Source organism: Symphalangus syndactylus, chromosome 8 (genome assembly GCF_028878055.3).
Source record: "Symphalangus syndactylus isolate Jambi chromosome 8, NHGRI_mSymSyn1-v2.1_pri, whole genome shotgun sequence".
Lineage (NCBI taxonomy): Eukaryota > Metazoa > Chordata > Mammalia > Primates > Hylobatidae > Symphalangus > Symphalangus syndactylus.
This window is the reverse complement of record NC_072430.2, coordinates 101,407,363-101,430,813: the sequence shown is the minus strand read 5'-3', so window position 1 is coordinate 101,430,813 and position 23,451 is coordinate 101,407,363. Positions and strand designations below refer to the sequence as shown.

General features: G+C 42.0%; 1 protein-coding gene, 1 long non-coding RNA gene and 1 pseudogene across 8 annotated transcripts in view; 2 read left to right on the top strand and 1 right to left on the bottom strand.

Annotated features, from left to right (window-relative positions):
* ANKRD44 (ankyrin repeat domain 44) overlaps nt 1-23,451 on the top strand; it is a 330,964-nt gene that overhangs the window by 33,048 nt on the left and 274,465 nt on the right. The gene's annotated exons all lie outside the window — the stretch shown is intronic.
* The window catches only part of LOC129488229 (uncharacterized), a 62,124-nt gene that overhangs the window by 32,598 nt on the left and 6,075 nt on the right, over nt 1-23,451 (top strand). The gene's annotated exons all lie outside the window — the stretch shown is intronic.
* LOC129488228 (ATP synthase F(0) complex subunit C2, mitochondrial-like) lies at nt 15,603-16,079 on the bottom strand (annotated as a pseudogene).

The window sequence follows — 23,451 nt, the reverse complement described above, 5'->3', positions numbered from 1 at the left end:
AATTTAACAGCCAGTTAAACACCACTTAACCCCTTAGCACCAGCCAATTGCCTTTCTTCCTAGCGTATTTCCATCCCTCCCCTCCCCACTGATACTGTCCTGATTGCTGCAGTCACTCACTGTTAGCTAATTTGCTGCCCTGGGAGATGCTGTGTTAAGATGGCTCTCTGATTAGGTGGGAATTGATTAAGCAGAAACTGCTTTATCCTGTTACTAGAATTGTGGAAGCAGTGTGAGAGCTCCTAATTCTGAGCCTCCTCTCATTTTGCTGTTGTCTCAATTAAGTTACTTTTCTATGATTTGTGGCTCATTAGCGTCAGTGACTCCTAACTGCCTATTCTCATCCTTGAGTCTTTCCAGCCATATGTGAATGATATATGCTGAGTCCCTTCTAATTATGATAATTTCCTCTTGTCCTCCTGAATGCTGGTGACAGCGCTAATAGCAAGATGGAAGTGAAGCTTTGGATAGAAATTCTATGTCTTGAAACTCCTTGGGACCTCTTCCATACCACCCCTACCTGTTTCCCTCTGGTTAAGGCTTGAGTATTAGCTGCGTGGTTAAGCTCTATCATCTGGGACTGCAGGACCTAAGTTTAAAACCTCGATTGAAATTATTTTGCTTCTTTAGGCCTCATTATTCTGAAAGACTGGATAGGAGTGGTATTTATCCCAGATGGTAGCTTTGAATTTTGATGGAGATAATGTATGTAAAGGCTTCTGCAGTCACGCTCTCCAAAGATGAGGCTCTTACTCCCTGTCTTCCAGATCCTCACTGAAATGCACCCTTTGCAAGACACCTCCTCCAGGCCAGCTGCTCCCTTTGTGAATTCCCATAGCACTTCACTGGTATTTCTTTCTAACACTTAACAGTTATGTGCCTGACATGATGGTTAAAATTTTACCTTCCCTTTGAGACTCTGAGCACCTCTAGGCTAGGGAAAGGCTTGGTGCACTCCGTGTCCTCTATACTTATGGGTACCAAACTGAGAAGAGGATCAACATCACTTGAGGAGCTTTGAAAAATAGATTCCTTTGGGAGGCCAAGGCAGGCGGATCACGATGTCAGGAGATTGAGACCATCCTGGCTAACGCGGTGAAACCCCGTCTCCACTAAAAATACAAAAAATTAGCTGGGCTTGGTGGCAGGCACCTGTAGTCCCAGCTACTTGAGAGGCTGAGGCAGGAGAATGGCGTGAACCTGGAAGGCAGAGCTTGCAGTGAGTCGAGATTGCACCACTGTACTCCAGCCTGGGCGAGAGTGAGACTCCATCTCAAAAAAAAAAAAAAAAAAAAAAAAAAAAGATTCCTGGGTTCTAGCCCCAGAGGGCATCCTTATGAAACAGCCTGGAGCCTAGGCACCTGGATTTTTCATGAATGCCACAGGTGTTTCTGCTGTGGGTGGGCCTCAGACCCCAGTTTTAGAATTAGTTCTATAAGGCAGTGGTTTCCAACCTTATGAAACCCAGCATCGCCTTTTATATATTTTGTAATATCCTCTTCCTGAAATGGAAACTCAGATAATAGAACTCACATACAATATTTAAAAAGAAATCAACATAATACTCTAATTATAATATAAAGGAGAAACAACATAGAAATAATTTATAATAAAGTAGCATGTATTTCAATATGGGGACAACTATATTGAAGACCTAATAAAATAGTTACATTTTTGCTGATAAATCAGTTTGTATTTAAGAAATATTCAGCTGAATAGTTTCAGTTATATATTAGTACTCTTATATATAACCCTAGAAATAAGGGCAAAAAAGTCTTTTCTTGTATATCACTAAGAATATGACAACTATAAATATAGACTAATGCAGGTGTGTTATAGAGATGTCTCATTAATCATGAATGTCATTTCTGTAAGAGTCATCATTTTTAGAGATGGTGTAAAAAACTCTTAGCAAAGTTCTTTTTTTAATTTTCCTTTTTTTTTTTTTTGAGACCCAGTTTCACTCTTTTTTGCTCATGCTGGAGTGCAGTGGCATGATTTCAGCCCCCTGCAACCTCTACCTCCCGGGTTCAAGTGATTCTCCTGCCTCAGCCTCCCAAATAGCTGGGATTACAGGTGTGTGCCACCATGCCTGGCTAATTTTTTATTTTTACTAGAGACAGGGTTTCACCATGTTGGCCAGGCTGGTCTCGAACTCCTGACCTCAGGTGATTTGCCCACCTTGGCCTCCCAAAGTGCTGGAATTACAGGCGTGAGCCACCACGCCCGGCTGGTAAAGTTCTGAACAAAATACATTACGTCCTTCCCTTGATTTATAGGGTAATCAAATTCCTAGAGAATTTAGTGTATTTAAAACTAAACAATGTATCTTTATGAAATGCATGGTTAAGATCTAGACTTAGATAATTATATAAACTCTTTCACCCTCTTTTATGAAAATCATGTGGGATGTGGGCCAGTCCACCATGAAAAGAAATTTTCTAGAGCACTGTAGGACTGTAGCATTCCTGCTCCCACCCCCCATATGCCAGCAGAGCCCTGCAATCATTGTAATGACCAAAAGCCCCCAACCCAGTTCCAAAGCCTATAGGGGCAGTGCTACCCCACTGAGAACAACTGCTGTGGACACAGAAAGTCCAATAGCCCTAAATGATCATCAGTACAGAGCCATTGTGGCCCCCAGCAGGTTGCCCACCCCCCCAACATGGTGCTCTGTACATATTTGTTAAATAAGTAAATGAATGAACTACCAGACTTTGAATACTTGAAGTAAATGGCATGGATCCCCCCCTTCTAAAATTTTATAAGTGCATGTTGTGTTTTTGTTTTTTTTTTTTAAAGAGACTGGGTCAGCTGGGCACGGTGGCTTATGCCTGTAATCACAGCACTTTGGGAGGCTGAAGTGGGAGGATCTCTTGAGCCCAGGAGTTCAAGATCAGCCTGGGCAACACAGTGAGACCTTGTCTCAACAAAAAATCCAAATATTAGTTGGGTATAGTGGCATGTGACTGTAGTCTCAGCTACTTAGGAGGCTGAGGTGGGAGGACTGCCTGAGCCCGGGAGGTTGAGGCTGCAGTGAGCTGTGATTACACCACTACCACTGCACTCCAGCCTGGGTGACAGAGCGAGAGTCTGTCTCAAAAAAAAAAAAAAAAAAAAAAAAAGAGACAAAGTCCCAATCTGTCACCCAGGCTGGAGTGTCATGGTACGATCATAGCTCACCGTAGCCTCAAAATTCAAAATGTCAGGTTCAAGCAATCCTCCTACCACAGCCTCCCAAGTAGCTGGGACTACAGGTGCATGCCACCACACTCGGCTAATTTTTGTTTTTGCTTTTTTTTTTTTTTCCATAGAGATGGGGTTTCTCTATGTTGCCCAGGCTGATCCCAAACTCCTGGCCTTAAGCAATTCTCACACCTCAGCCTCCCAAAGTGCTAGGATTACAAGGCGTAAGGCCACCGTGCCAGTCTGAGTGTGATTTTTTTTCTAAACCAGAATTGGCCTCTGTTCTTTGTCCCATTATAGAAACCCTGAAGTACTTAAAACTGAAAAAGGGCTTTGGTGCAGGTTGGGTTCTCTAGAAGAAGATGCTAAGGTGGAATTTGGGGTGTGAGATGCTCGTTAGGGACGAACATGTAGGAAGGGAAGGACGCAGGACTGGGCCGAAGGAAAAGTTGAAAAGGCCTCAGCACACCTGGCAGGAAGCCCTGGAGTGAGTGAGTGCAGTCACCGTGTCCTGCTTTGGGCCATCGTGGGCCTTTATACCCTTACCTCTCAGTTACAGGCAGGTTGTCACAGGAAGGGTGTGATCTCAGGTGACGTGGCTCTCTGCAGCAGGGGCAGACCCTGAAGGAGCTGGCAGCTGGAGGCCATGTGCTGACCACACTCTGCACAGCTGGGCAGCAATCCCTTATCTGAAGAGAGGTCATCTCAGTCTGCCATAGGCTTTCATAGAGACACTCACTGTGCCTCAGAGCAACCCTGGCAGATGGGTACAGTTATCATTCCCATGTTATAGATGAGGAAACTGAGGCTGAGAGAATTTTCACTAACTTCCCTGATTTAATTACCTAACTAGTTAGTGTCTCAGTGAGAACAGGAACATGACTTCTAAGTGCCAGGTCCCCTTAGTGATGTCCACATGGACTTGACAGTTGCCATTCATTCATTCAGTCATTTGGTTGGTTGTGAAGTGACATGCTCCATGCTGCAGTGGGGCAACTGAGCTGCTCAAAAGCCTGTCTGATTTATGTATATATATAAATTGTCAGGCATATATATATATATATATATGTATTTTTTTTGTGTGTTTGGTTGAGTAGCTTACAGGTAGATTAGCATGGTGAGGTGGAAAAATCTGAATCCTTTTATTCACAGCTTTTATCACTTGATCAGCTTAAGGAATTAATTTTTAAAATCCTTGACATGCCTGAGAGCTGCTTGTTTTGTGATAAGATTTTCCTTATAGGTTGTTCCTAGCATAGACAAGGACATTTAATTTAGGGCCTTAGGCCTTCAAGATATCACTTCCCAGGCTCCAGCCAACTGGTGTATGTGAGTGAACCAGCCAGCTGGCAGCTGCCTCGGGAATCTGATATGCACTCCAGGAAGCCCAGGCCGCAGGTGCTGGCCTGGCTCCTAGACCCTGCACCCTCTTCCTCTCTTTTTCCTGGGCAGCTTCAGCTTAGGCTCTCAGTGGCCTATTGAAAAAGGGTTCAAACCATTTCTAGATCCCCCACTGGGAAGCGCTATCTTTAATCAAAGGCAAAGCATTTTGGCTACTGTGTGTTAGAATAATTTTGGCTTTTTAGCACATCAAATGGGAATGACTGTTAGAGTATAAGGCTGGCCACAGGCAAGTCCAGTGGAATTCTTAGAACTGTCAGCCTTCCTAACTCTGGCAGATGAAATAAGCATAACATAGACATCATTTTTAGTGTAATACTTTAATATTTTTGAGAGCAGAATTATTTTAAAATAATTTTTAAAAATTATAAAATATATACTCACTGGAAAAATGAAATCTTTTGTCCCCTCCAATGCTGTCACATCCTTGGGGTCCTCGGTATTAACAGTTGCATGTTTTTTGTCCCTCCTTTCTCTGTGCTTATTTGAACATAAATATATTTGACCATGTTTTTTTTCTTCCTTTTCAATAAACATGACACTAAATATAGGTGTGTTATAAATTGCTTTATCCATAAAACAATATATTATTGACATTTCCCCCCAGGTTAATACATAGCTTCATAATATTCTGCAGTGTGGATGTATCATGATATATTCAGTCATTTCCCCTGTGGGTGGACACTTGTTTCCAGTTTTTGTCATTAAAATAATGCTGCTCCTACATGCTCTGCAGAGCTGGGGATAGGGAGGTGAACAAAAGAGAGATGCTCCAAGCTTTCCAGAAGTTTATGTTGTAGTGGTGGGAGGTCATCTATAAATAGGTAAAGCAATAGGTGAAATAGAAATTAGCAATTAGAGATAAGGGCTCTGAGAAAAATAAAGACATGCCATAGTCGAGGAAAGGCCTCTCTAAGGAGGTAAACTAAGCTGAGACCACATGCCTGAGGAGACAGCCCTCTGGACACCTGCAGTGAGAGCATCCCAGGAGAGGGAGGGTAGATTTTGGTCCTAGTGGAATCTGTCAGGGAGCCTTCTGCAAAAGTTGTAGCAATTCACTCCCCACCCAGCAGCTCTTGCAGAAGCCCTGTTTCTCCACATCCTCCTCAGTTTTCAGTGTTAATCATCTTTACATTTTTGCCAATCTGCTATGTGAAAATGGATATTTCCCAGACACCTTTTTAATATGCTCATTGACCTTTTGCATCTTTCTTTTCTTTGAATTGCTTATTCATTTAATTTGCTGTTAAAAAAAATTGGGTTAACTATCCTCTTCTGACCAGTTTGTAGGAGTTTGTTGTCTATCAGAATCTGTGGCTTCATAAATGTCCTGACAAATTTCTCCTCATCTTTCTTCAGTCTCTTTCACTCTGCGACTTCTTTCCTTCAGTCCCAGAGGATGCAGGCCTGGTGAATACTGAGGAATTAGGAACCTCGGGCCTCGGGCCTTTGAGCTTTTCAATGGCCCCAAAATATGTCTGAAATTAGAAAAAAAAAGTTTGTATTGGCTTCTTTGAATACCAAAAGAAAAAGCAAAATCCAAGTTAATGTATATTTAATCAATCAAATACCTATAAGACCTAACTTGATGTCAACTAATCATTTATAAGTCAACTTAATATATAGTTGTTTATAACCCAAATTTAAGTTAATTTATATTTAGTGTGGGAGGTGGGTGTCTTAGTCTGCTTTGGTGGCTCTAACAGAATACCGTGGACTGGGTGGCCCATCAACAACAGGAATTTATTTCTCACAGTTCTGGAGGCTGCTGTCAAGGCGCTGACCAGATTTGGTGTCTGGTGAGGGTCCAATTCCTGGTTCATAGATGTCTGTCTTCCTGCTGCGTCCTCACATGATGGAAGGGGTGAGGGAGCTCTCTGGTTCTATTTCATAATGGCAGCAATCCCACTTTAAGGGCTCCACTCTCCAAACAAAACAAAACAAACTTTTTAGTCTTGGCTTACCCCATTATATTAGTCCATTTGGGCTGCTAAAACAAAATATCATCAACTGGGTGGCTTATAAACAATAGAAATTGGCCGGGCGCGTTGGCTCACGCCTGTAATCCCAGCACTTTGGGAGGCCAAGGCAGGCAGATCACAAGGTCAGGAGTTCAAGACCAGCCTGACCAACATGGTGAAACCCCATCTCTACTAAAAGTACAAAAATTAGCTGGGCATGGTGGCATGTGCCTGTAGTCCCAGCTACTCAGGAGGCTGAGGCAGGAAATTGCTTGAACCCAGGAGGTGGAGGTTGCAGTGAGCAGAGATCGCGCCACTGCACTCCAGCCTGGGTGACAGAGTGAGACCCCGTCTCAAAAAACAAAAACAAAATACCAAACAAAACAATAGAAATTTATTTCTCCCAGTTCAGGAGGCTAGGAATTCCAAGATCGGGGTGCCAGCCTGGTAAGGTTCTGATGAGGGTGCTCTTCTAGTTGCAGGCTGCAGACTTCTTGTGATCTCGATCTCACATGATGGAAGGAGCTAGCCAGCTCTCTGCAGCTTCTTTTATAAGGGTCGTAATCTCTAATTCCCTCACAAGGACTCCAGCTTCTAATACTATCACTTTGGCGATTATAATTTCAACATATGAATTTTGTTGGGGACAAACATTCAAGCGATAGCAGCCCTCTAAGAGAGTTTTAAAACCTTGGGCTGGGCGTGGTGGCTCATGCCTGTAATCCCAGCACTTTGGGAGGCCAAGGCAGGCAGATCGCTTGAGCCCAGGAGTTCATGACCAGCCTGGGAAACATGGTGAAACTCCATCTCTACAAAAAATTTAAAAAATGGTGGTATGCACCTGTAGTCCCAGCTACTAGGGAGGTTGAAGTAGAAGGATCACTTGAGCTCAGGAGGTTGAGGCTGCACTCCAGCCTGGGCAACAGAGCGAGACCCTATCTCAAAAACAAAGCAACCAACAAACAGCAAAAAAACCTGATTTGCAATGCATTAGTGGATTGTGAATTTAATGGGCTATGGCTACATTAAAAAATAGAACAGAGAATATAATTTTATATCACATTTAGTAAGATAATGTCAGTCTGTTAAGGATTCTATAGGAAAATAGCTTAGACTGGGTAATTTATAAACAACAGAAATTTATTGCTCACAGTTCTGTAAGTTGGAAAGTTCAAGATCATGGTGCCAGCGGATTCAGTGTCTGCTGAGGGCCCGCTCTCTGCATCATAGATGGTGCCTTCTTGCACAGTCCTCACATGGTGGAAGGAACAAGCTCCCTCAGGCCTGTTTTATAAGGGCACTAATCCCATCCTAAAGGCCCCACCTCTTAATACTATTGGGAACTAGGTTTTAACATATGGATTTTGAGGGCGCACACAAACATTCAGACCATAGCAGATAGGTATGGTTTCATGAAACTTTTGTTAAGGCTGTGTTTTTGTGTGTCTAGACCAGCCTCATAATTTGTGGGATTTAGTGCAACATGAAAATGCAAGACTCCTTGTTAAAAAATTTTTAAGAATTTCAAGATGGCAGTAGCAGAGCATTTAACCAAGAATGGGGCTGTTCTCAGCATGGGGCCCTGGGCAGCTGCACAGTCTGCTTGCCCTGGTGTGTGTATATATGTGTATGACCTGGGTTGAGAGGGAAGATTATTTTCTAAAGCCACTGTAGTGATGTGTGCCAAGATCCACAGAAAGGATGGTTGTGGACACCAGTGTGGGGTACCATGAGCTTTCAGCCACTATTCCTTGGTCTGCTCATCTGCACCTTGCCAGCTGGCTCCGCTCCCTCCATTCCTGCCTGCCAGTACCCACTTGCTGCCATATTGGCTCCTGGTTGGTTATGCCCAGCTCCAATGCCACAGCTTCCTCGTCTCCAGCTCCGCCTTTCTCTGGCTTGCTTAGTGAGTCTGGAGGCCGTTGGGAAATGGCTCAGACACTGCCTACAATTAAATGCTAAGGTTTCTTTTACCTTTGACCCAGAAGTCTCTCCTCTGCGTTTAGTCTGCTGTTTATTACTTCTTAGAAATTCCCCCTGGATGTCCCTGAAGGGCTTCGGACTCATTTTCCACCTCACCTTTCCATCCCCCTCCAAAGCTGCTCTTACTCCTATATTCGTCACTTTGCTTGGTGCCACTAATGTTTACTCAGTTGTTCAAGCTGAAAACTGTGGGGATTATTCTTTATTCTTTCATTGTTTCTTCTTCCCCACCTCCTCAGATCCCATGAGTTGCCAAGTCTTGTAAGTTTAGCCTCCTCCATAATTGCTTTAGAGTCTGTTCTCTCTCCTCCACATCTGGCATAGAGTCTGATTCCCGAGCAGCATGTGCAAGGCCTTAACTCTGATCTTTACCTGCATTCTCATCCTCACCTCCCACCCCTGTCCCCCAACCCCTGCTCCAGCCACACATCTGTTCCCCCAGGTTCTCCGGCTTCTTAACTGGGAGCAATAGCATCCCGCCATCCTTGAGAACATTTGGAAATGTGGGAGGGGCATTACTTTAGTTGTTGTCATGATTGGGAGTTGGCTGCCAGCAATGAGTGGGTGGGGTCTGAGACAGCAAATGTCCTACAGTGTGTGGGACAATCTACCAGGCATGGAAGTGTCCCATCCAGAATTGCAGGTAGCCACCCTGCTGAAAAACAGAATGTGCTGTTTCATGTCTCTGCCCTTTGCACCTCCCTTTGTCTGAGATGTCTCTCCTCAGCCTTCTCTGCCTGGGAAATTCCTACATGTTCTTTGAGTTCCAGCTTAAAAATGCCACCATCTCTCTGAAGCCTCCTGTACCCATTTTGCACACTGAGGTTAATTGGTCCCAGGGTACTTATACTTCCCATGGGCTGCTTTGAGTGTGTCTTTTCCTGGCTTTGTCCTCCCAGCACCTAGCATGGTTTGGCAGGTAGTAGACGGGCAATAAACTAGAGGGTGGCATGGCTTAAAGAAATGCCACCAAGAGCCCCTCAGCTCTGCAGTTCTTGGATTAGGCTTTACTTGTTATACTTCAATTCTATCTTCTCCTTCTTCCCCTGCCCCCTCTTTTCCTTTCTCAATTGCAGCGTTTCTAACTCCAGCATGCGCTTCTTCATTACTACAGATTGGCTATCTTCCATAGTTACAGTCATCTGCGGTTCCTTGAGGCATCTAAGAATTGAAATAGATCTTGGCCATCTTTGCTCCCGAGGTGTGATTGCAGTAGTTACAGCTCGCGTTTCCAAGGCAACAGCCTTCTGGTTATGAGTAGAGTGCTTCTCCTAGTGGATCTCCATTAGGAGAGAGGAGCCTTACTGCTCCTATCTCTGTATTCAAACTTTCCCTGCTTTATTGCTTATTTATAAAAGGCCAGTTTACACTGGAACAGGGCAGGGATAAAATGTTACTCTGCTCTGGTAGTTTAAAAACTTTTTTGAAGCATACTCTACATGTGGAAGAGAGCACATTTAATAAGTGTATATCTTCATGAATACGCCCTATGAGTAGCACCCAGATAAAAAAAAAAAAAAAAAAAAAAACAAAACCTTACCAGCACCCCAAAGCTTAACGGCTTTTCATGGAAATGTTGGAATTTTTTGGAGTATGCATTTCTTATCTGAGTCATATTTTTCCCCAAACCAGCTGTAATCTAAGGTTCCACGAGATACATCCTGATTTAAGAACCCTGAGCAATCAACACAGATTAGATAGGTAGCTTTAGATTATTATAATTTAAAAAAACATTTTAAAACACGATTTCCCCAGTGTTAGGGAGGCATCCTAGGCATGAAAGCCTCCAGTCTGATGGATTCCCAGTTCTGTGGAGTGAAGGCAGGGCATATGAGGAAGGTCTCAGTCCAGGCTGATTCCTTAAGCCCATGAACAGCAGATGCATGCATACATACAGACCCCCTCCTTATCCCATTCACCCCATTCTTCCATTTTAAAAAAGTCACTTGGGTATCAGCTGGTGCAAGTTCAATCAGCTTTTGGAATCAGATCATTCCAGAGTAAATCCCATCTCTGTCATCCACACCACGTTACTACAATTCCTTTCCTCTCTGGATTTTCATTTCCTCACCTATAAAATGGGAATGGTATATTTCTCTTGCAGACTTAAAGTGAGGAATAAATGAGATAACGAATGTGAAAAATGCCAGCATTGTGCTTGGTTCACAGAAAGTCACAAAAAATTATAGTTTCGCTCTTTTCTTGCCCAAAGTTGGAAATTGTCAGAGCCTTCATCACATTGTTCTCGGATAACTTGTCATCTCTTTGCCTCCTATTTCCCCTGCCCCAGTGCATCTCAGATGCTTCTTTCTCCAGATTTATCTTCCTGAACCACTCTTTCTACCTTTGCTGTTAAAAAGACTGATAGATTTTCACGGCACGTGTGCTGAAGCTGGGCATAGAAGGGCTTCATAGATCAGCTCCACAGCTTCTGGGGTATCCCTCACCTTATCCTTCCCATTGTGATGCCCTTGGGCCATGGTGAAGGCAGTAGTTGGCCACGCTGTGCCCTTCTTTTCCTATCGTAAAACCTGTGCTGGGTCCCTCAGCCTTGCCACAATCTAAGACATTTGGCTCCTTCCTGGAGATCCCATTCTGGATCCAAGGATTTAAGGAGCTCCAGCCTGACCCTGAAATCCTGTGTCAAGTCAGGTCTGGCCTTGCCTTTGTGCCCCTTGTTGGGAGACTGGGCTTTGGCTTTGTTCCCAAGTAGTGATTTCTACCTTGCCCCCGATTCTGGTGATTTTCTCAGTTCCTGCCTTGGTGTCTCACCCCGACCCCAGCTCCTCTGGAATGGCTTCTTCCCTTGGACACGCAGCACGGAGAGACAATCTTCCCTCCACTCTTGGTGCTTTGTCTTGGACACCCCTACTGTAGCCCTGAACCAGCTGCTTACTTAGATAACCAGCATTATCTGGAGCCGTTGTTTTCAGATACGCTGTCTCATGGAGCAAGTGCCTCTCAGTACCACAGCATGTCATTTCAGCATGATTGATTGGGTACACTTATTTGGAACTTAGCTATCTGGCCTTTTACCTATCTAGAACATGGTGGAGAATCAAGAAACATTAAAAAATTGAGCCAAACATAGATGTGGCAAAATCGAAGGATCATATTTTTTACTCTTAGGAGAAGGCCTTAGGCCCTCAGAGGCATGTACTCTTACTTTAGACACATGGCTAATTGGCTTTTAAGTGCACAATAAATTAGCAACAGCCAATTATTCACAATAGGGAGAAATGACAACCAATTAGAAAAGTGGGGGAGGATGGGAAAAATGATAAATGCATAAAGGAGCTGAAAAATTACATTAAAGATTCTGGAGTGATTTTAGCATTTTAAAAGACACTGAGAGCATCCTTGAAATACAGAATGTTCACAATGGCAACCCTTAGTCATCTGCAAAATGTCCTTATAATTTTCTCAAGATGATAAGGAAGAATGCTACTATACATTTTAAGACGTCTACCTAAAATAGCTAAAATAAAAAGATTTCCATGTTTATTCAGGCTAAACCTTTATTCATTCATTCATCTAACATTTAATGAATGCCTTGATATGGCATTGTTCTAGGTGCTGAGAATATGTTACAGAGCAAAACAGACAAAACCCCTGTCCTCTTGGATATTAATCTTGAAGACTGGGCTTTTCAGAGGAAGTAATTCTCCATGACCTGAGAGGGTCAAACTTTTTGCCTTTATTATTTTTAATAGACTGTGTTTCTATATTGTGAGTAGAAGATTAAGTGGAAGAGATTATTTCTCAGATGCTCGAAACTGACTCTATGAATGTCATAAAACACATTGAAAGCCTCTGAGGTGCTTGACTTACTTAGAGTATTTCATTTTTCATCACAACAGGTCGTAGGAAGTGCAGTTTGTTTTTTGCTGGTGGGGAAATGGCAGAATAGAAAGGTGCAATGACTTGCCTGAAGTTATACAGAGTTTAGTGACACTCCTGCATGCCCATACTAGATGATTTCTCATTTCCAAGGTCAAGTCTCTTGGTTAGGGACTGTCATTCAGTTTGTGTAAAGAAAAAGGGAGGAAAATGCCAAAATTTTAAATATAAAAGGTGAAAAATGGAGTGATTTAATGTTTGTGTAATTAGTCCTAAAATGAATTCCTCATCTGTGGTTTTCTGGGTCAGACAGCAGACTTGAGATCTGTTTGTATATTAGTGGCTTAACTGGCTGTCTTAAGGATGTAATTTCAACTGTAATTTTCCATTTTTCCTCCTTTCTTCTGGCATCCTTATAGAAAGTTGTTAGCTGTTATTTGAGGCTTTCTAAAAATTATCAAAATGAAGTAGCTACTGAGCTTTTATTTTGGTCCTTAATCAGAAAGGACTGAAAATGATGGTTCTTGGTGGCGAATTCTTTAGACAGTCTTCACCTCCAGTTGAACCCCTGAAAGACTATGAGTTCCAGCCTGGCCAGGCGGCTACCACTCCTCCAATAGGTTCTACTTGCATGAGCAATCATTTTCCCATGAAAGCACAGCGCCTTCATGTACAGCTTTCCTTTTACCTGGTATTCAGTTTGTGACATTCTGCTTGGAGAGTGAGCATTTGATTTATTATTTTTACTGAAGGTCATTTTTATATAGGGCTATGTCATTATGCTTTACATTTTAGCCCTTGGAGGATGTGACAAAATGCTTTTACTACTCGATTTCAATTTGTGAAAACATAGGTTTTTCAGATTAGAACTCTTATGTGATACTGCTAATAAAGCCAAAGGGTTGAAATATTATTAAAAACATTCCTTTTTGTCTCTCTTTTTAATATCATGGAATTATGTGCTTTTTCAAGTGTTAAAGGAAAGTGATACCCATTGGTTTGCAGTATTTTCATGGTAACATTTAATATGCTTTGTTCATAAATGGTCTCAATTATAATACTCTCTGCATATGAGAAACCCTACACTTAGGAGATAGAGAATCATGAAACAAAATGCTCTGTCATTTTTATTAGACAAAGCAGAGACAGTAAAGAAAAAAAAAAGAGGTAGCCCATGACTTCATTTTTAAAAAGCTGTTACTGGCCGGGTGTGCTGGCTCACACCTGTAATCCCAGCACTTTGGGAGGCTGAGACAGGCAGATCACTTGAGGTCAGGAGTTCGAGACCAGCCTGGCCAACATGGTGAAACCCTGTCTGTACTAAAAATTCAAAAAATTAGCTGGTGCTGTGATGCACCTCTATAGTCCCAGCTATTCGGGAGGCTGAGGCAGGAGAATCACTTGAACCCAGGAGGCAGAGGTTGCAGTGAGCTGAGATCATGCCACTGCACTTCAGCCTGGGTGACAGAGCAAGACTCTGTCTCCCCACCCCCTCCCCACCAAAAAAAAAAAAAAAAAAGAAAAAAAAGAAAAAAGACGCTGTTACTTAAGGAAGTATATTAGCATTTCTCTGTCTAAAATAAGAAAAAGCTACCTGGCATGTGGAATGGGCTTATGATGTCTTTGCACTTATTTGAATTTTTGGCTAGAGTGGGATTTGGGGTTGATGTTGGACAGAATATTTCTATGAGGACTGAATTCTGTGGGAGGTTTACTGGGTTTTCTCAGTGTGCCCAAGATGCTGCTGACTCTTTTACTGTCCTTGTCATTGAGCCAACTATCGTTTTTATTTTGTAAATGGCAATGACCATTAAAAATTGAGAACTTTTAGTGTCTTTTAAAAGAAAACCATATAATTTTTAAGGAGCCTATGAAAGCTGACCTGGTAACTTTGCCCTAAGTATTTTGTCCATTTTGTCTGGGATATAGAGTCATGGGTTTTGATTTCTTGAACTTGGGAAATGTTATTTTCTAATCACCCTCAGCAGTCTGGAAAAGGTTAAGGAAAGGTTCCCGTATTATAAATGATGTGAAGGATTCTAGTGCCCAGGAGCATCCTGCCATGTCTGACTAGAGACAGAGATGGGGAAGACAAGACTAGCCCTTTACTGGATGGGTGCTAGAGCCGAAGACTTTCTCCTTCTGTGAGGATGCCATGAGGGAAAGAGAGGAAATCTACCCCATGTTATGAACTATTTATTGCAGCTCTGACTTCAAGGATTGTGAAAAATGATACTAAAAACTCAGAAAGGTTGATGCTATCATCAAAATCTGACAGTGCATGCTGAAAACATGCTGGGAAATTCCCTTCAAGAAATCCAGGGTGCTTTCTGCTTAAGGAATGGCTATCAAAACAAAAGATAGCGGTTGAATTCAAAGTGCTTCAAGAGAGGTATTAGTCGGGATACTTATTTGGTCAAAATTAGAACACAGAAGTTTATTTTACTCTCATCTATAATGGTCTGAGCATAAACAAACCGAGACTGAGAAGATGACTCCATGATGTTGGGGATAAAGTTTTCTTTTATTACTATGCCATCTCTACCACATAGCTTCTATCTTTCAGCTAAGATAGTTGCTCCACCTTCTATCACTATGGGAAAAGGAAGTAGGAAAGAGGAGGGCAGCCTCCTTTCTTTTCCTCTTCCTCTTTTTTTTTTCTTTTTAAAATAAGAAACATGATCTCACTATGTTGCCCAGGCTGGTCTCAAGCCCCTAGGCTCGAGTGATCCTCCTGCCTCAGCCTCAGGCGTAGCTGGGACTACAGATGCATACTACTGTACTGGGCTTCTAGCCTCCTTTCCTTTTAAGAACATGACCTGGAAGTTGAAAACATCTTATTCCATTAGCCAGAATCAATCACATAATTAATTTTCTACAAGACAGGCTAGGAAATGTAATCTTTAGGGAGGCAGCCATGTGCCTAGCTAAGGCTTCTGTTACTATAGAGGAAAGAGAAGATGGACACTGGGGAGACAGGTAGGAGCCTCTGCTACACTGGAATAGTGACATTTGCCCTTCAGTGTTCCTGTACTGCTATGGCTTTCAGGCAAATTCAAACTTGACATAACACCTTTTTTTTTCTTTTTCTTATTAATACAGTATTTGTCTTTCCTCTGTCAAACCCTGAGCCAACCATGTTCCCCAGCCACCTGGGGAGGTACAGGAAAAGAAACATACAGGGCTGACAAGACATGGGGGAAAGAAATATGGGAGGTGGAGACAGCTGCTTCACATGGGGAAGAGGATGAGAAAGGCCACCATCAGGCAGAAGAGCCCCATGGCTTCCTAGAGGGTAAAGCCTAGAATGGCGTAGGAGAAGAGCTGTTGTTTCAGAGAAGGGTTCCTGGCATAACCAATGATGAGGCTCCCAAACACAGTCGCAATCCCAGCCCCAGAGCCCACCACCCCAACTGTGGTGGCCCCAGCCCCAGTGAACTTAGCTGTTGTGTCGATGTCCCTTGAAATGGTGCTGGTTTCGAAGCTGCGGCCAGGGACAAGTGAGGTAAGGGGACGTGAGACTGCCAAGCTGCTGAGTTTCTCACCTGTCAGTGTCTCTGGTTATTTCAGCACCACTGCAGGTAGCGGACGGCTTAGCAGCTGTGAGGCGCTCTTGACCAAGGAGGGAGTGGAGACAAACTTGGAGCAGGTGTACATTTTCAGGGGGTGAGGGGCTGTGGCAGGAGAGCTGCGCCCAGTGCAGGGAAGACACAACACCTTTTAAAGAGGCATTATTATTCACAGACAGCACCAGAGCATATCATGTAATATTTATATCCTGCTTAATGTATTGTTTAGATATCCATGTTAGGAAAGTAAATTTTGAATGTATTGTTAAAGTTTTTTTTTTTTTTTTTTTGAAAAAGAGTCTCACTGTGTTTCCCAGGCTGGAGTGCAGTGGCATGATCTCGGCTTACTGCAACCTCTGCCTCCTGGGTTAAAGTGATTCTCCTGTCCAAGCCTCCCAAGTAACTGGAATTACAGGTGTGTTCCACCATGCCCGGCTAATTTTTTATATTTTTATTAGAGACGGGGTTTCACCATATTGGCCAGATTGGTCTTGAACTCCTGGCCTCAAGTGATCCACCCGCCTCGGTCTCCCAAAGTGCTGGGATTACAGGCATAAGCCACCATGCCTGGCCTGTCAATCTTAACTTAAAAGCAACTGTAGTTTCTTCAAACATTATTCTGTGGAAAGAATGCACTCATTTTGGTAGGTTGAAATTTTTACGTGGAATTTCCATTAGCACAAATCAATATGCCTTAAAATGAGAAAAGGCTTCAGAAAGGGTACCCACTAGGGGGTAGGTCAAAATTGTTCATTCTGGATGGGAATTTGATTCTGGAGTTGTCAGTGGTCAGTAAATAGAGTGTTCACTTCATGATGTTGACTCTAGGAATGGAGCCAAAACACTACAACCTCGTTTATAACTTCTCCACCTCTGTGGGGAATCATATTAATAAGTAATTTTAGGGCCTGGGTTCTAAGATAATTTTATTAAAATAAAAAGATGTCTCTTGTTTCTCTACAGGAAGATACTGCCAGAAAGCTCTGCCATTTATTCTTTCTGGCTACTTCCTGTCTGGATTTTGTTTATTCCTCTCTGCCCAGAGTGCTCTATCAGAGGGAACTACCGTATGGCTAGGAAGATTTGTTGGTATAACAGTGTGCGAATATTTTGTCCTGGCTGGTAGGAAGTAAGCTGTTTCTCATAGACTCTTATTGTAAAGCCTAGCACATATCATACATTATAGATTTTTAGTTGTGATTTCTAGTTGCATGTGAATTTGCATTTTGCCCTCGGTTTTTCTCTTATCCCATCACACAGAAGAGATGATTTCGAGGTGTGAGTTTTTTTCAGATCCTGTTTTCTTCATAAGGATGAACTAGACTTGCAGGCTCTCTTCTGGCCATCACTGCAGTTAGCAGGCCCTGTCTCTTGTTTGATATGAGACAAATGTTCTTGTTGTCTTAGTAGTATAACGTCTCAAGCGTGGTTCTGATTTTTTGTTTAGCAACGAAAAGTCTCAGATTCTCTAGGGTCCCTTGTTATCACTCCTTAAACACTTTTCAGAAGGCTCAGCAGTAATAACAGTTACTATGGAAGAAGACAGGGTGTGTACAGTCATCAAAGCTTTATCTTTGGCATACAGACTTATGTTTTTAGAAAAGAAAACAATTAGAAAAGAAACATTTTTTTTTTAAAGAAAAGATTGTCTATTTTTTTTTTCTTCTTTTTTTTTTTTTTTGGTTGCCAAAAAAGCATTTGATGAACTTCCCTTTAAAAAATTGTTTGGTTCAGGTCTCGATTTCTAGGAAAAGTAGTCACCGTTTTTCAGGCGAGGCCACTGATGAGTGATTTTGCTCAAAGTCATATAAGATAGTATAGCCTGTGTTCTTTATTGGACCACATTCTTTTCTTTCTTTCTTTCTTTTTTTCCCCCTCAAATTAACAGGCACACTCGTGGGAATCCCACACAAATGTGAAACTCCTGAATCACATTCTTTTCAATGAGTTATAGCAAGCGACTCTATTTATAGATGACCAAAAGGTGGTTGTATGCCCCAGGAGATACATTAGCATTTTAGATAAAGTAAGAACCTAGAGAAGGCAGGCTCCCTCTACGCAAGTCCTTCCTGCTGGGGTCTGGTCTTATTCGTCATGGTGTCTCTAGTGCCAAGCTCAGCACCTGCACGTTGGAGTCTGCGGCATATACTTGTTGGCTGTTGAATTAGTGACTATGAATTGGAGGACGACAGTTTAACAAAAAGGAGAAAAGATTTGAAGGTGAAGTTTTCTCAGGCAGCCTAAGGAGGGTTGGATCAGCTTAGATGCAGAAGGGAAAGAGATTATCTGCAGAAGTCTGGGAAATCATGGTGGGCTAGACAAGAGGAACCTAGATTGGGGGAATTTGACAAGGACCTGTGTCAAAACTGGATTTTTAACTCCCATATCTTCCAAGTACCTTTGTTTTTGTTTCTTAGGTTTACAAAGTTATTCTTAAGGTTGAATCTGTTCCTATGTTGTGTTCTTAGTGTTTAGCTCTGGGAGGGGGGACACAGATGTATATAAGTGCACAGGAGCTACTCAGAGGAGGCCCCTGGTAAGAGCTGCAATGCTGGACTCAATGGCCCAAACTTGCATCCCTGGGTCCAGAGTCCTGGGACCATCCTGCTTTTCATGTTTACTCACCCAGTTCATTAATCTTCCTGGACAATAAAAACTTACATTATTGCCTTTGTAGGAGGACTGTACTTAAGGCTGCTTTACCTAGTCTTTAAGAGCCTGGAGGGAAACTTGGCAATGTCTTTCTGTCCAGGCTGCAAGGTTTGGTAGGTGGTTGAGACCTGAATAATGGAATCCCTGGCTTCTTAGTGTGTTGGAAGTTCTTCAGAACTCCCAGAGCACTTCATGAATATCTACTCAGAGCAAGCATTACATTTCTATCCTACAGAAAGAGATACTGAAACAAAACAAGAAGACACATTTTGAAACACTATTTAGAAGAAAATGGAGCAATCACTGATCATTAGGGAAATGCCAGTCAAAACCACAAATGAGATACCACTTCATACTCATCAGGGTGACTATCTGAAAACCAGAAACAGCAAATGTTGGTGAGGATGTGGGGAAACTGAAGACCTTGTGCGTTGCTGTTGGGAATGTAAAATGGTGCAGCTGCCATGAAAAACTGTGTGGTGGTTTCGCAAAAAGTTATATATAGAAATACCATTTGATCTAGCAATCCTACTTCTGGGTATATATCCAAAAGAATTGAAAGCAGAGAGGTGAACAGATATTAGTACATTCATGTTCATAGCAGCATTATCCACAATAACCAAAAGATGGAAACAACTCAAATGTCCAATGACATATTAATTGATAAACAAAATGTGATATATATATATATATATATATATGAATATTATTCAGCCTTAAAAAGGAAGGAAATTCTGGCCTAGTACAGAATTCCCAAAGTAATCCCAGCACTTCGGAAGGCCTAGGTGGGTGGATCACTTGAGGTCAGGAGTTCGAGACCAGCCTGGCCAACATGGTGAAACCCGTCTCTACTAAAAATCCAAAAAAAAAAAAAAAAAAAAGATTAGCCGAGTATGGTGGCACATGCCTGTAATCACAGCTACTTGGGAGGCTGAGGCAGGAGAACTGCTTGAACCTGGGGCAGTGGTTGCAGGGAGTCAAGATTGCACCACTGTACTCCAGCCTGGGTGACAGAGCAAGACTCCATCTCAAAAATAAATAATTGAATAAATAAATAAATAAAAATAAAAAATAAAAAAGAAGGAAATTCGGACACATGCTACAACATGGCTGAACTTGAAGATATTATGCTAAGTGAAATAAGACAGATGCAATAACAACCATTATATGATTTTCATTTATATAAGGTACCTAGAGTATTCAAATTCAGAGGGACAGAAAAGTAGAATAGTGGTTACCAGGGATAAAGGGAGGAGGCAATGGGAAGTTATTGTTTAATTGGCATGGAGTTTCAGCATGGGATGGGGAAAAATTTCTGGAGATGAATGATGGTAATGGTTGTATAATAATGTGAATATACTTAATCCCAGTGAACTGTACACTTAAAGATGGTTAAAATGGTAAATTAAAAAATTTTATTTTTTGTGGGTACATAGTAGGTGTATATATTTGTGGGGTACATGAAATGTTTTGTTACATGCATGTAATATGAAATAAGTACATCATGGAGAATGGGGTATTCATCCCCTCAAGCATTTATCCTTTGTGTTACAAACAATCCAGTTATGGCCGGGCGCGGTGGCTCACACTTGTAATCCCAGCACTTTGGGAGGCCGAGGAGGGCGGATCACGAGGTCAGGAGATCGAGACCACGGTGAAACCCCGTCTCTACTAAAAATACAAAAAATTAGCCAGGCGTGGTGGCGGGCGCCTGTAGTCCCAGCTACTTGGAGAGGCTGAGGTAGGAGAATGGCGTGAACCCAGGAGGCAGAGCTTGCAGTGAGCCGAGATCGCGCCACTGCACTCCAGCCTGGGTGACAGAGCAAGACTCCGTCTCAAAAAAAAAAAAAAAAAAAAAAAAAATCCAGTTATACTCGTTTAGTTATAAAATGGTAAATTTTATGTATACTTTACACAATAAAAAATTTGTGCAAAAATATTTAATTGTTTTAAGATACTAAATAAAAGAAAAAGGAACTGAAGAAAGTCATGATTGTTTTTTTCCTGAAGTTTTATAATAATCACTAAAAAGCTGACTGTTACTGTCTGTTGATTCTTTTAATCAAGTAAAAAAAAAAAAAAAACTGTGTTTCTGTGTGCTTTTAATTTGTTTTTTAAAGAATACCTCTTAAAAACTATTGTCATACCAAACTGAACTGGTAAGTATTTCGCTTTCCCAGGTGGGTCTACATGGTACTCACATTTGTCCCACTGACTTCCTTTGCAAAATGATCTGAAAGAGAGCTAATCACCTTGACTATAAAGAAATCCCACACAGTGATAGCTGCCACCTCCAAGAGAGTCCTGGAGTCTGCTTAAGCTCAGGCATCTGAAATTTTAAACACTAAACCTTCGCAAGGAGAGTGCTTTCTTCTTGGGGATTGGATTGGTGTTTTCACCTATTCTTCCATTTTTTTTCTGAAGATGAGCTGCTTGTAGGTTTGGAGACATCAGCTGACTTCTCTCTGTTCTGTACCTCCTGAGGCACCCAAAGCATGAATACAGTTTTTTCTCCTTCCTGTCTCTTTATAGGCTTAGTCTTTGATCTGTGATCTATGAGAAGCCTGAAGCCCCCTTACAGGACAGTTTATGATTTATTGAGAGTACATGGAAGTCCTGGACTAGGGTGATGTGGCTGCCTCAAATTGCATAGGAGCAATTAGCTTAGGATACGAGCTTCTTGACTTGTTTATACACAGGGCCTTACATCCTCCTCTTTTTGTATGCCATTTTCTGAAACACCAAGGTCTTTGTTTTAAATCTGTTCTAAGGGGGATTAATGTATTTGTATATGCATGAAGCCTTCTTGGGAAAGAATCTTAGAAGTGTATTTTTTAAAAACTCGAGCCTGAAAAGTAGATGTTTAACTTCAGGTTCATGACATTTTTTTTCCTGTTCATCTGTCTCAATTTGATTTATTTCCTGGTGTAAAGACAAATGCACTTTGGTTTTGTTACTTTGATGTAGATAACTTGTGTTCAAGTTGTCTTTTGGCTCTGCCGTGCTTACATTTACTTTTTATAAAGCTGTTAGTATATGGAGAACATCTAAATTTTGGAGCATTAAAGTTGAAAGGTCTTTCAAAGACACATAGTCAGAAACACATCATAGAACAGCAGGAATCTTTTGTACTCATGCTCCTGACAGTTAGGGATCTAGTCTTAACTGTTGTGAAGTTTAGACACCTAGTGATTTAGAAACGAGCCTGGCGGTCCACTGTTGGACAGTCACTAGAAACTAGTTCATTATCTGAAATCTTTCCCTTTTTAATTTCTTAGGTCTTAGTGTTCTGCCATCTAGAGCATTAAATGAAAGTGGTAAGAATCCAATGATACTATAAGCTTTGAAAAGAGGCTCAAATTACAGATCAATCACACATATTCTCACAAACCACATATACAAAAGACAGCCCCTGTTAAGAAAGCATAAATTCAGAGTATCTTAAGAATCCCCTCCAAACAATTTTCTAAAGTTAGACCAGATAGATTAAGATTCCTTATTTTTAAACTGCACCCAGGCATTACGCTTTTCAAAGGCTCCTGCGATGTACAGCACAGATGTGTGATTAAACATTTCTTTATTTGGTGAACGTCTTACATGAAGCGCAGGGTCCTTCCTGCTCTGGCTTTCATTATCTGACTCCAGGAGCGTCGTTGCCTTTGTCAGGGCTCCAGCCCTACTGGCTCTGGCTGGCTTGTCCTGGCCGCTGTGTAGCTGCCTTCGATGGAGCAGCCTGGCTGGGGAAACAAACCCAGGGGGCCGCCTCTTACCACACTGTCAGTGGCAACAGCAAAGCATGTAACAGCCTGGAAAAAAGGAAGTTCACAGGCAGGCCTGTAGTTCTTCTTTTTGTTTTGGGGCCATAACTTACTATTTACAGATTCTCAATTCCAAAACTATGACGTTTAATGCAAGTCATGTTAGGTTTATTCCTTCTTGCTAGATAAGAAGGGATACCTAGCTTATATTCAAATAGGAGCTTGCATGGTTGTTAATTTGGTTTTTCTTGCAGAGTTGGGGTGTGCCCACAGCAAGTGATTTACCTCTTGGTGAATAAGGCCCCAGGCTGCTCTACTGTACCTGCCTTTTTTTGTCACTTAGCTTGTGTTTCTCACACGAACGTTCTGTGTATGCTGAGGTGACTACTCAGGGAGCTGAGCTTCCAAATGGTTGGAGCCCAGCCCCAGGAAGCGTAACCCCACAGACAGGGCTCTGCGAGGAACAGGCAGCATTCCCATCCTACCTCTGGTGTCTGCTTCTCTCTGAGTGTCTTCTTCATTCCTTCCTTTTCTAAAGACCGCCTTTCCGACTTCTTGGACCATAGTCGTGGAACATATGGCTACAGGTTCAGCCAAAGAGAGACCGACACTCACTCTTCATCTCCTTCTCACATTCTCTGGACAGGGAATCTCCTTGGCTGCCCTGAGCTGAGTACTTCTCTGGTTCAGTTAACTATTGCCTTGGGCCTCAGGTCAGCACCTTGGACAAATAGCTCTTAGGAACTTGATTTGTAGATGTGTTTCACTGACGGAAGGGGAGCATTTTGGAAAAGGCAGTTAATCTGATAGGTGTGCACCCCTCTGGGGACATAATGAAGTGCCATAGTACAACTAGTACATACGCCTAGAGTATCAATTTTCCCCTTAGTTTTAGAAGAAACATGATTTTGATGTTAAAGCAAATATATATATGTGTGTGTGTGTGTGTATGTATGTATGTATGTGTGTCTATACACACATATACACACACAGTAAGGTGGAACATACTCCTAGAGTATCAGTTTCCCCCCTACTTTTAGAAGAAACATGATTTTAATATTAAAGCAAATATATATATCTGTGTGTGTATGTGTGTATGAT